The sequence below is a fragment of the Aythya marila genome, assembly GCF_965140915.1.
Source record: "Aythya marila genome assembly, chromosome: 16".
In the NCBI taxonomy this organism is placed as follows: domain Eukaryota; kingdom Metazoa; phylum Chordata; class Aves; order Anseriformes; family Anatidae; genus Aythya; species Aythya marila.
The window spans coordinates 9,258,085-9,270,436 of record NC_139057.1 but is presented as its reverse complement, the minus strand read 5'-3'; positions in this window follow the sequence as shown (position 1 = coordinate 9,270,436).

The window sequence follows — 12,352 nt, the reverse complement described above, 5'->3', positions numbered from 1 at the left end:
GGCCAGGGGGAAGGAACGTGGGGGCCAGGGACCACCCTGGGGGCTGTTGGGTCACAGGAGGCAGCTTTGGACGCGCCGATGCCAGAACAGGCCGAGGTGTGATGTGGTGGTAACAGGAGGGGACGCTGCCAAAGCACACCTGCCCTCCTTGCAGCAAGAGGGAGGCAGGAGCAAGGGCTGAACCCCCAACAGCCCATGATTGAGGCCCATTTGATGACATTATTAAATGATACAGTGCATTTTCTGCCTCTTAAAGTACTTAATATATGTGCCCGTGTGATTCATTATTATTATCTAATAAAAGATTATCTGACTCACTTTCATGTTTCTTCCAATTACAAATTGAAATTGTTCCCACTATGACCTTGCAGCTGCTAGATTTTTCTAAAATTAGCCATAATGATGCATTTTACTAAGATAATTAATGATCTAAACTGAGAAAATTGAGTAGTAGAACTACTTCACATGCTGCTAATTATCTTTTATTATGTCATCTTTACATGCAAATAAAGAAATATTGTGATTATTTTAAATACTGTTTTCATTAGCTAATATACTTGTTAGCATAGCGATGGCTCGATTCTTCCTCTGCAGTAAGAGCCCTTGGGGACCTGGCTGCTTATTGACTGCAGAACTCTTATTTTCTGTTTAAGAAAATACAGTTAAATTCAAAAAAATTGGTTTATTTTGTCAAGCACAAAACATGAAACAGTAGGGATGGATTTTCCTAACCCTAGCAGCCGTGCAGTAATTCATGACCGAGGGTTGGGGTGTCAGCATCACTCCGGGTTTGTTCCTAACACCTCCTCGAGCAACCGCTGCGATTTTCTGGGCTGGGTGCGCTTGTGCCAAGGAGCTGCCAGCCCTGTGGGGTTTGCCTGGGTGCGCCTGAAGAGGAAACCAATGGCCGCAGGAGTGGGACAACCCAAAGACATGGGGTGGCACGGGAGCCAGCAGCACCCAAGGCACTTGCTGGAGGTGAGAGCGGTTCCCCAGGCTGTGCAGAGAAGGAAGGGCTCTGCGCCAGGAGCCTTTTCATAGGAGGCCACACCTTGCTCAGGACACGCAGTTTCATGTCCTCCACAAATTCTGGGATGAAACAAGCAGTCTGAGGGGTGGGGAGAGCAGAGGATGTTCAGGAAGACCTTTGTCACCGTGCCTCTTGTGGCCATCAGGAGAAGCTGCTGGAAGGTGGGCTTTGTGGGCGGGCAGGCAGGGGAGGGCTGAAAACCGGCTGAATGGCTGAGCCCAGGGGGTGGTGATCAGTGCAGCAAAGCCAGGTTGGAGGCCAGTAATGAGCAGAGTACCCAGAGGGTCCATGCTGGGTCCAGTCCTGATCAACTGCCTCATGAAGGAGCTGGCTGAGGGGGCAGAGTGCACCTTCAGCAGGTTTGCAGGTGACACGAAGCTGGGAGGAGCGGCTGAGGCACCAGAGGGTCTGTGTGTCCCTGCTGGAGCAGGAGCAGCACCAGAGGAGCTCCAGAGGGCCCTGCAAACCTCAGCCACTCTGTGATTCTGCGACAGAGGCTGCCCATGTCCCTACCACGGTTGGGGTTAGGGATCTGGGAGAAACGATGTGTGGAGGACACAAAAGAACAGGGGATAGGGAGGGGAGATGAAAAAAGAGGGCAATGGATGGGCAGGCCTGGAGAGGGTCTTCCTGCAGCACCAGGGCAGTGGGTGTCCTCTCCTGAGCAGCACGGAGCCCACCCATGGCCCCAGGAGAGACCCGGAACTGCTGAGCTTGTGCTCTGCTGGCTGGGCCCTGCAGGATGCCAGGCGGCTGTGGGAAGGGCCTCCTCGGCTCAGGCATCCTGCACAGCCCAGCAGCATTTGGTTCCGCACCACTGAAAAATGGAGCAGGGTGCTTGAGGAATCATCGGCGCAGAGGGCAGAAATGCTGCTTCTGCTCTGTCCTTGGGGGCTGAAGGAGAGACTGTGGTTCTGGGAGAGGCAGCAAAGAGGCCCTTGGTGGAGCCCCAAGTCTCTGTCCCCCCACCCACCTCCCCCCCAGCTTTCTTCAGAGGCTTGTTGCTCCTAAAAAAAACTCAGTGAGAGCTAGCTCAGGACACCAAGGTGCCATTGATGCTCCCGCAACATCCCTGTGGAGGACTTGATGGGTTTTCTTCCCCAGGTTTTCTTCTGCTCCATCCCCTCCATCACTGGGCACATGGCTGGAAAAATATGGAGGGGAGCAGAGTCCTCCAGCTGACGCAGAGTTTGCCTTGGAGAAGCAGCTTTCTGCAGAGCTGCCACTTGCCTGGAGCTGCCTGGAGGGGTAGCCTGTGCTGGGAGGACCCCACGTGCTGGTAGCAGCACTATTTGAAATTAATTGGCAGTGCTGGCAAGGTGCTGTGCTCCCCACCTGCATCCCAGGTGCTCCCCATTGGGAGACGTCACGGGCTGGCTCTGCCTGAGTGCTGCACCGTAAATCTGCAGCAGGATGGGTTTGTTAGCACTTCCCTCCTGCACTGCCCCCAGATCTCATTTCCATCCTCTCACTCACTGGCGGGAGGCAGCTGGTGGTGCTTTTACAGCTTGCAGCCTCTGTTTTGGCAGCTGGGACCCTTCCCAGCATGGGCAGGATGGGCAGAGGATGCTTCTGCTCCCTTCAACATTTAGCTCTTAAATCACAGCTGTAAATAAGGTGGGGAAATGGCAGGATGACACATGGGTTGTTACAGCTGTAGAATGACTCAGAGGGATGGGAGGGATTTGAGGCTGGTCATAGTGATGCTTGCTTTCAGCTTACAGGTCCAAAGGGGGCTGTGCTGGAGGTGAGGGCATGTCTTCTATGCCTTGTGCTGCCTCCTGTGCTCCTGCTGCAGGAGATGAGACCCCATGAGGGAGCTGACACAGCCACTGGGGACACCATGGCCTTGGTGAGATCCAGCCACAGTGGGAACTGGTAGGTACTGGAGCTTGGAGCAGTCCCCAGAGCAAGGTACTGTATGAAAGTCTACAGGAAGGGCACTGGAACAAGACTTTTGCTGAGGACGCCCACGCTGCTGGTGTCCCACATGGAAACAGCGACACAAGGCACAACCGAGAGCAGCAAGGTCTCGCAGCTTTTCCCAGATTCACCCTCCAGTGCCTCTAGGCTGTCCTGGCTGGGTCCCCTCGCCCTACCTCTCCCTGTGCTCTGAGCCTTGCAGGAAAAAGAAGTGACAGAACCCCACTGCTGAGGTGCTGCCAGGCACAGCATGTGCAGCCGTGCTGATGGGCCACAGACCAGGCAGCAGAGCTATGCAATGACAGAATAAACGTGTGTAATAAATCTGCTGTGGACCACAAGCTTTATCGGGCAGTATGGGTTTTGAAAAGGAGGGGCTGGCAGTGCAAATGGGATGGGATGAGCTCACATAGTCCATTCGTGTCCGAGGGTAATGCAACAGAGGACCAAGACTTTTCAAGCAGAGGAACCTGCAGGCTGTGGCACCCCTGGTGAGCTGCTGGACACAGTTTTGGAGGGGGCACAGGCAAAGCCAGGCAGCTCGGTGTGCAGCACAGTGCCCAATGCTGCCAGCTGGGCCTTCTGTCCTCATCTTCCTCTGCCCAAATCCTGGGGAGAGAGGAGAAAATCAGCATTGTGACAAGCAGGGCCCGAACTGCTTCCTGTGACACTCCAAGCACCGCCTCACCAGCTGCACAGAATGCAGGGCAGAGAGGAGCAGCCTAATTACTGCTTCTCATCAGGGCAGTGAGTGAGACCCCGGGGTAAGCGGCAACATCCCTCTGTGCTGCCACCCAGCACCCCCGGCAGGGCTGGGGCATGCTCAGGCTGCTGCCTTCAGTCCCCACAGGTGGCCGCAACCCAGGGCCCCAAGGCCGGGTGCCGAGTGGGGGTGGAATGGGGCCTGGGAAGCGGAGCAGGTGCCTGTGCCTCTCACTGGCCCTAAAGCCAAACCCCCAGGGAGACAGAGGGGCCCCACATGGCCGTGGGATCCCAGCCCTGCTCCTTTCCTTAATCCGTCCCTGAAGGCCTGACCAAGGGGCCCAGCAGCACTGGGCCAGGAGGGAGCCCCTGCCCTGCAGGACACAGGCCTCATGCTGCAGCCACAGGCACTGAGCTAGTGTTCACAGTGTGCTCTTCCTCCTCCTTCGCCCTTCAATTCACTTTTGCTGAAGTATTTTTCCAAGGTTTTGCTTCAAGATTTCCAAATAGGAACCCCAAACTGTGGGTTTATGCATGTATCAAGGGAAGATTTAATACTGAGCTGTGGGTTTTTTTTTGTGGCATTGGAAATGATTGTGCCTTCCCTGATTGTGGAGAAGAAGAGATCTTAGGGAGGCATTTCCAGGCTGGCTTTCAGGCAGATCTTGCTCAAAGTTTCCCTAAAGGGGTAATGTTAATAAGCATCAGTGCCATCAAAAAGTGCAGAAAGCCCCAGCGTTGGAAAAGGCCAGGACAGTGATTCACTGCCCAGCATTGGCATCTCTGCTCCAGACTTGGATCTTATTAATATCTGCTTGCCTGGAACACAACACAGGCTGCTGGTCACAAGGGGTCAAATCTCTCAGTGAGGCAGCCCTTCACAATGGTTTATGAACCTTAGCTCCGTTAGAGGTTCCACAGAGCCACAGCCTGAGTGAGCACAGGAGACAGCGCACAAGGGGGTGCTGCACACAGGGATGGTGCTCACAGGGATGTTGGATGTAGGGCTATCAAAGCCATCAGTGTTTGAGGGGGAGGCTTCAGCTGCTGAGCCCCAGCTGTTGGGGCATGGTGAAGAATGCCTGGCTTGGCTGCTTGGTTTTTTGTATTTGTTTGTTTGCTTCCCAAATGTTCCAAATTCCTTAAAATTACAGAGGTTCTAGTAAAAACTGAACGTGTAGCCCAGGCTCATGCACCCCTGGTGGCCCTGGCTGCCAGGGAGCTCCAAGCTGTGGGGATGCCTTCAGCGGGGACAGGGAGAGCAGTAGGTCAGGGTGACAGCCCGCAATACCATGGAAAAGCAGGGGCACATGGCTGCGTCCCTGCACGGTGCCTCTTCAGTCATCAGGGCAGCACACAGACCATGAGACCTCCTGCAGGGTCTCTGAGTGGGGACAGGCACCAGGGCACCCTGAAGTATGCACACCCCTGCCTGTGCCTCCTCCCCCCCCCCCCCCCCAACCCCCCAGCTCAGGCACTCCTTGGACCCTCACCCCAGCCAGGTGCTCTTCATGCCCCCATTCCCTGCTACCTGCTCAACCGGTCCTGTCACGAGCCCTCATTCTTGCTTCAAAATACGCCTTTGAAGTTTCTCTGGCTTGCTTTCACACTGCCCCAGCCCTCCCTGCAGCTTCTTTTCTCAGGCCCCAAACCACCCCCTCCTCCCACCCTCCTTCCTACAGACACCACTGAGGTGTCCCCCCCAAGGGACAAGACCCCAGTACCAGCCCAGCCCAGCTGCTTGCCTCCCTTGTGCTGGTGCCAGGCCCAGTGCCACGCACTCCCACAAGCATCTGGATGCAGTGAAACGAGGCCACCTCTGTCCAAGTTGCTCTCCTGGGGGACCAGGGTGTGGGGAAGCACAGCGGGCAGTGCTGCTCCCAGGGAGTAGTATTGGGGAAGTATTTAGTGCCATCAATTTCAGCTAAACAGTTGTGTTGGATTGAAAGGCTTTCTAATGAAGCAATGAGACTTTTAATTTATTTTTATTCCCTAAAAATTGCTATAACTTCTGTAAAAGGAGCAGATTGTTTTACTGCTTCAAGAAAAAACGAACATAAGTTTTGCTGTTGTGTCTGGAGAGAGGAAACTCTCCTCATTCAACATCCCGCTCAACGACAGAATTGTTGCAGTAAAATACGAGACCTGAGATACTCACTCATTATTCCCTTCCCTGTTCTTTTACAGAAGAGACCCCAGCCTGAAGGCCCAGGGGCAGCTCAGGCTGGAAGGGCCCTCAGGCTCCATCATCCTGAAACCCCCCAAGGACGGAGTCCACACTCACCAAGCAGTTTGAAGGTCCTCAGGGAGGGAGAACCTTCTCCTTTGCTCCAGCCTCAGCCTCTCATCTCCAACTCACACCTCCCCTCCACTTCTGGGTGCTCCTGAGGGCTCTCGCAAGTCTCCCTGGGCAGCCCCTAGCTCCCGTCCCTGCTGGATTTTATGGGGTGACTACTGGCCAGAACCCCAGACCTGCTGTGTCCCTCTGCATGCTATGGACATGTTTTGAGGACCCACAAAAGGGTTTTGTCTGCCAGCTGGTCCTGATGCAGACTGCGACACAAGTTTTTTCTGCATTAAACAGCTGGTGGCAGAGCCTGGCAGTAGCAAGTGGCTGATGAGCTGACACACATTGTCCTTGCTGCTGGGCTAAATAACCAGAGGCTCCTTCCCCTCCAGTCTCTTCCTCCTGGAGGAGGCAAGAATAGCCCCAGGCTGGTGCAGGCACACAGCACAGCGGCTCTGGATGCTGATGATGCCTAAAGGTGTGCTCCCAGCCCCAGGGCAGGAGAAAGGAGCCTCCTGGTCCTGGGAACACCCTGACTCCACGTGTACCAGCTTGGCCCAACAGCACTTTGCAAGCACTGCAGCTGAAGGAAGGTTCACAGGGGTGAGAACAGGTTATGGACGCCTCGTGATGGAGGGCAATGCCCACATTGGGTGGGATGGGGCTGGTGCATCTGCACTGCCCTGCCCCGGTGTGGCTGTACCGCCAGTCCCCCGGCAGTGCTCCTGTGCTGTGCCGAGCAGCTCCCAAAAGCCATGCTCAGTGGGGTGTGGAGGGGGTTCCTGGCACTCCAGGTGCTGATGGAGCACAGGGAGCCTGGCAAAGCTGCCCCGTGCCGCTGCCTGCTCACCAGCTTCCCTTCCAGACCGATCTGGGAAGCCAAGCAGATGTTTGTATGGATGCAGTGGTAGGATGTGAGTGATCCTCACATTTGTGTTTATGGCTGTTTAATGAGCTATTTTTCCTTCGCACCGTTGATTTCCCTGGGTTCTGCTGAGATCGCTTGCCTCTGGGCAATGAGAAGTAACTCAGCTGCTCCGGAGGAGCCATGCCTCAGCCCCACAGGATGGGATAAGGCAGAGCAAGGAGCTGCTTCAGGAAGGGGCTGCTCCCGCTGCATGGCTCAGTGGTGTCTGGGGCCTCAGCTGCACTGGGAGAGGGCTCGAACCCAGGGGAGGCGTGTCCAGAACTTGGATGTGCATCAGGCCCTCCACATGCTGAAGTGTTGCCTTGTGTCTGGAAGAACCCGAACCTTTCTCTGTGCTGGTAATTGGCTGTGTACAGTGGGTTTGGCTCTCGTCATTGTTCCACGCTCACGCTCATAGAGACACCTTACCTCACACCGCGGTGCACTGCAGTCAGCATAAAGGGGCCCTGAGAGAGGCCTCGTCCCCCTAGCTACCCAAAACATCCCCACCTCCCTGCATCCCCATGCAGGTCTAAGGCCAAAGGATGGACTGGTGTCACCTCTGTCTCTTCAGCACCCCTGAGACCACTTCAAGGAGCAAGATGTTGTCCAGGCGCTGGTGCTTGCTGCTCGCCTTCATTCTGCCACCCCAGCATTCAGGGCAGCCTTGCTCCATCTCCTGTTTGGCACTGATAGTGTGAGGAAAGAATGGGTGCAGTGCTCATGCTGCTTTCCTCCTGCATCACCTGCAGCAGCCGGGAAGCCTCGGTGCTGCAGGAGGCTGCAACCTACCCTGGACACAGTCCTGCTGCAGGCGGCCCTTTTGGGGCAGGGGGGCTGCACCAGGTGCCCCCGACTTCAGCCATCCAGTGATCCTGTGGCTCTGGGACACAGCTGGGGGGGAGGAAGCAACTGGGACCCTATGCCAGGCTCCTAGCGCATGGGCATGGCATGAGGAAGCAGACAAAGAGTGGTGCCACTGAGGCACAGCCACCCACATCCCCGTGGGGCCACAGTGAGGTCCTGGCCAGTGCTGGTGGCCGGGAGGAGCTGCCTGTGCTACGGGAGGTGGCATTTCACATGCAGCCCCTGGGGACATGAGAGGATGGGGGGGGGTCAGGCTGCCAAACGGCTTCTGCATCGGTGTGCTGGCAAGGGATAAACAAAAGGAGCTGGAAGTCTTAATGCATGATCAAGATTATGATTTAATTGGCATAACAAAGGCTTGGTGGGCTAAGCCACATGACTGGAATATTAATACCAGAGGATGCCGCTTGTTCTGGAAAGACGGGCAGGGGATTAGGGAGGAATGTGTTGCTTTGTATATTAAGGATGAAGACATTCTGCACTCCCTCTCTCTGTGCTCCAGGGAGAACCTGGATGCCACGCTGCCAGTGGCTCTGGGGCATGTGGAGGGGGCTTCAAGTGAGACGGCCTGGCTCAGCCAAACCCAGGGCATGGCAGGGATGGAAAACTTCCCTTCCCGAGCAGCCAGTGCGAGAGAGGACAGCAGGTGACAGTGCCCAGAAAACACTTCCAGGGCATTAGCAGCAGATAAGAGACAAGTAGAAGAAAAAGTTGTCTGGGCTTGTGTCTGACATACTGGGTGTGGATGCAGCAGTGGGGGGGATAAATTGGCTTAGCACGGCCAAGACATGAACAAGACCTTTGTCTTGTGAAGGAGAAGAGACAGAGCTCTGAGCTAAGGACAGGGTTCTCTGGGAATGTCTCAGAGCAGGGCTGGTCAGAACGGGTCTCTTTGGCTCTCTGTCCTTGAAGATGTTTGAAACTTGCCTTGACAAAGTTCTCTGAGTCTGGAGCCAGGGTCTGACCGCCCTCATGGGAAAAACCCTGTCCTCATGTCAAGTCTCAGCTCCCATTTGTGGCTTCTGCTCCTGGGTACCCCTGGGTCTCACACTACAGCCAACCTGCCCATAGCTGGTGTTTCTGTGTCCTTGTCTTGCTGGTCTGGCTACGAGGATGCTACAGAAGAGCACCTCGAAGGCCTTGTGATGGCAGGGTGCACGCACCCCAGGCTCTCCTCAAAGTACAAGACTTGGCTCCTGGCTGGGGAGCAAACAGGAAGCAGGCTGGTGGGTCTGAATGTAAATGCAACAACTTGTAAGGCAAAATCAAGGCAGTCAAAGGAAAAAAAAATATACCAAAAAGGAAAAAAAATGATTCAGCAAGCAAGGCGATGAGTGTGTGCGGAAGAAGGGGGAGGGCTGATGGCTGTGAGGAAGAGGGGAAAGCCACAGGCAGGGGATAGCGGAGCACTGGAGCAGCACACGGCCTCGCTGCACCAGCCTCTGCTGTGCTCGACTGAGGCTGCACCAAGCAGCAGCAGGAGGCTGATGAGGACGCCTGGACAGGAGGCTGGCGTCATGGGGCAGTGCAGAGGAGCCGGGGCAAGGCAGGGGCAGCAGGGTGATGCTGTGTGGCGCTCAGAAAAGGAGAAACCTTTGGAGTGCTCAGGTTGGCCTCAGCCCTGGGACGCAGCCTCCACGCCGGGCAGCAAGGCCCAGCGCCTGCGGGGCAGCGGCCGTGGAGCAGCTGCCAGCAAAGGCTGGTGACGGGCAGACTGCGACGAGCTGATCACTTGTCCTGCTTTGACAGAAGAACTGGACTGGCGGTATGTATCTTGATGTTTGACACTGCTTCGTAAAAAAAGCTCATAAGCAAGTTACAGATCACATTCTGCCTAAACCTGCAATAAGATGAGCACTGTCCCCAGCCCAGATAAGCACCACCAGGCTTCAGCGACCAGCAAGTGAGATAAAGGGATACAGGACAGGCTTTTCAAACTTGCAGACAAAATATGGAGATAGGAAGAATGGGAAGCATGTCGGAAGGCAGGCTCCTAATCACAAAATATTCCTCCACGCCTCCGCTGCTGACACATTAGAGAAATAGTCTCAGGGAAGAAGATGCTGTGCAGGGAAGATAAATGCCGTTGGCACTTCAGCACAAACAGGCAATTGCATAAACAAGAAATGGGGAGCAAAAAGAGAAGGATGCATTTTAGGGGAAAGGAGCTGTGACTCTGGGGGAATCATGGCAGAGCAAAGGGAGGCTGGCAGGGGGATGCTGTGAGCAGCGCTGCCTCTCACCGTGGCACTGAGAGCAGCAGGAGATGGCAGCTACGCCTGGACAATGCCCTTTGGGCCAGTTGGAGAGAGTCCAGAGGAGGATGTCAGAGACCTGGAAAACATGACCAGCAAGGAAAAACGGCAAGATGTGGGACTGCTTAATTGGTAGGAGAGAGCAGAGGGGGCTGGTGCAGCTGTCTGCAGGAATGCAAATGACTCCTGTAAAGAGGAAAGGATTAATCTGCCCATGCTGAATAAAACAAGGAGAAACAGGCTTAAATTATCATGAAGAAATGCAAGGTAGATGCTGGGAAAATCTTCCCCATGATGAGGAGGGTAAGGGAGTGGAGTATCCACCAGTGAGGTTCCATGGAGAAGTTGGACAGAAGAGCATTAGCTGGTCCCAAAGGTTCCCTCTTTTCTAGGATTTTACATTTCTGGATAAAAGTACATGAAAAAAAAAAAAAAAAAAAAAAAAAGAAAAAAATCCTTAAAGACCTGACTGGCTTCACACCATGAAAAAAAGAAGAAAAAAATGAGGAGCAACCAGGTAGTCCAGTGAGCGAAGGCAAGGCCACAGAGATCCAAGGGGCAGGCAGGGTCTGCAGGGAGCACAGGGCCGCACCAGCCCCATTCTGGTTAGCTGCACAGCAGCAAAGCAGCTCCCAGGAATGGAGAGCAGCCACAGAAATGAGCATTTTGGGTAAAAGAAAGCAGGAGAAGCTCACGTGAGCAGCAGAGCCCATCACACAGAAGGGGTGGAGGAGAGCCACCAGGAGACCTGCCTGGAAGTTAAATCAAACGGGGTCTGCAAGGGAAAAAGTGCTGGAAGAAGAAGCTCTGTGTGAAGTGCTAGGGGCTTTACAGCATGGATTTGTTAAATTATTGCTGTTGTCTGTGCTCAGGGTGGTCCCGGCCAGCAGTTCTCTTTCAGTTCCGGGCACAAGATGAACAGAGCCCACTCGAGGGGCAGGTAATGGATGCTCCGGCGGCCTGGATAATGACAAGTAGCACATTAAGCACCTTCTCCTTAATTGGAGGAGTGATTAGGAGCACCTTTGAGCCAGTGGGTCTGAAGCAACAGGACCACAAACCTTGAGCAGACACTAAGTCACAGTGATCCCTCCGGGCAGTGGCTGTCAAGACATTTGCACTCATCCAAGGGGCAGTGAGGGGCTGCCCGAGGCCGGCAGCTCCCAGGAGCATGGGGCAGGATGCGCCTCTCCACCAGCCTGGGGATGCAGTTGCAGCAGAGCAGCATTGAAAGAAGACTGAGGATAAGTTCTCTGTAGACACAAAACTCCCTGTGTAATTCATGCAACGTGCATATCTGTGGGGTGAGCAACAGCTCCGGGCAGCAGCTTGGTGCCAGGGTTTAACGATGGTTCAGGGGCCTGGCCGTGAAATTGCCTGTTCCTGGGAGCTCCCCAAACTTTCTTCTCCGCTATCAATAATCTGTGGTGGCAAAGCCAAAGTACGGGAAATTTTACAAAAGCAATCATGTGGTTTATCTGATACAGGCCCTGCCCAAGCTCCCGAAGGCAGGGGAATTTCCTCAAAAAAAAAAACACATCCAAGGAAAACCTGTCCTTGAACCAGGAGTTTCCAGCTTCAGGGCTGTTCAACAGGCTCCCTAAAATCATGGCTGTACAATCTGGGTATGCAACCCTAAGCCTCCCACTTGTCACCCAGCCTAGCAGCAGCCAGCATGGTGTGTGTGCTGCTGAATCCTGCTTGCGTGCTGCTGCTGTTTAATTCCCAAGGGACCCGGCACTGTCTGCAGGGTGGCTAAAAATGTGTCACTCCCTACCCTGGCCGCCTGAGGCTCTATGCGGGCAGGCACATGGCCCTGCGGGGCAGGTGATCCCCCTCCCTCTCGCTGCAATGGCTCCAGCCCCTCTTCCTGGGCACAGCCACGTCAGGCTCCCCACTGAATCGGTGGCCAAGCCATGAAAGATGCACTTCCAAAATGCAACGGGGACTTTGAGCTGGTACTCGTGGCTCACTGCACCAGCAGTCTCCTTCAAATTCAATCCAAAAGCAGGCCGCCCTTCCAGCTCACCGTCACTTGGGCACTGAGTGCTCACCATCAAGAACTCCTGTGCAAAATCCTCCTAGAAGACCTTTGTAAACACAAGTGAGACTTCTTCTGCCAACGTAGCCCTACAGCTTCCCCCTCCTCTCCCTGGCTCCTGTCTCTGACACGGCTCCTGCAGATGGACCTGTGCACTGGGAGGGCCACCAGCACAAGCAGCAAACCTGCCTCTGCCCTGGGGATGCAACAATATCGACAGCAAGGGCTGGTACATCTTCCTGCAACACAACTTCCCAGTGTGGCATGGCTCCAGGGCCTCTGTAGGGCCACCAGTCTGTAGAAACCACAGATAACCAGCAGGGACATGTGAACCACCCCA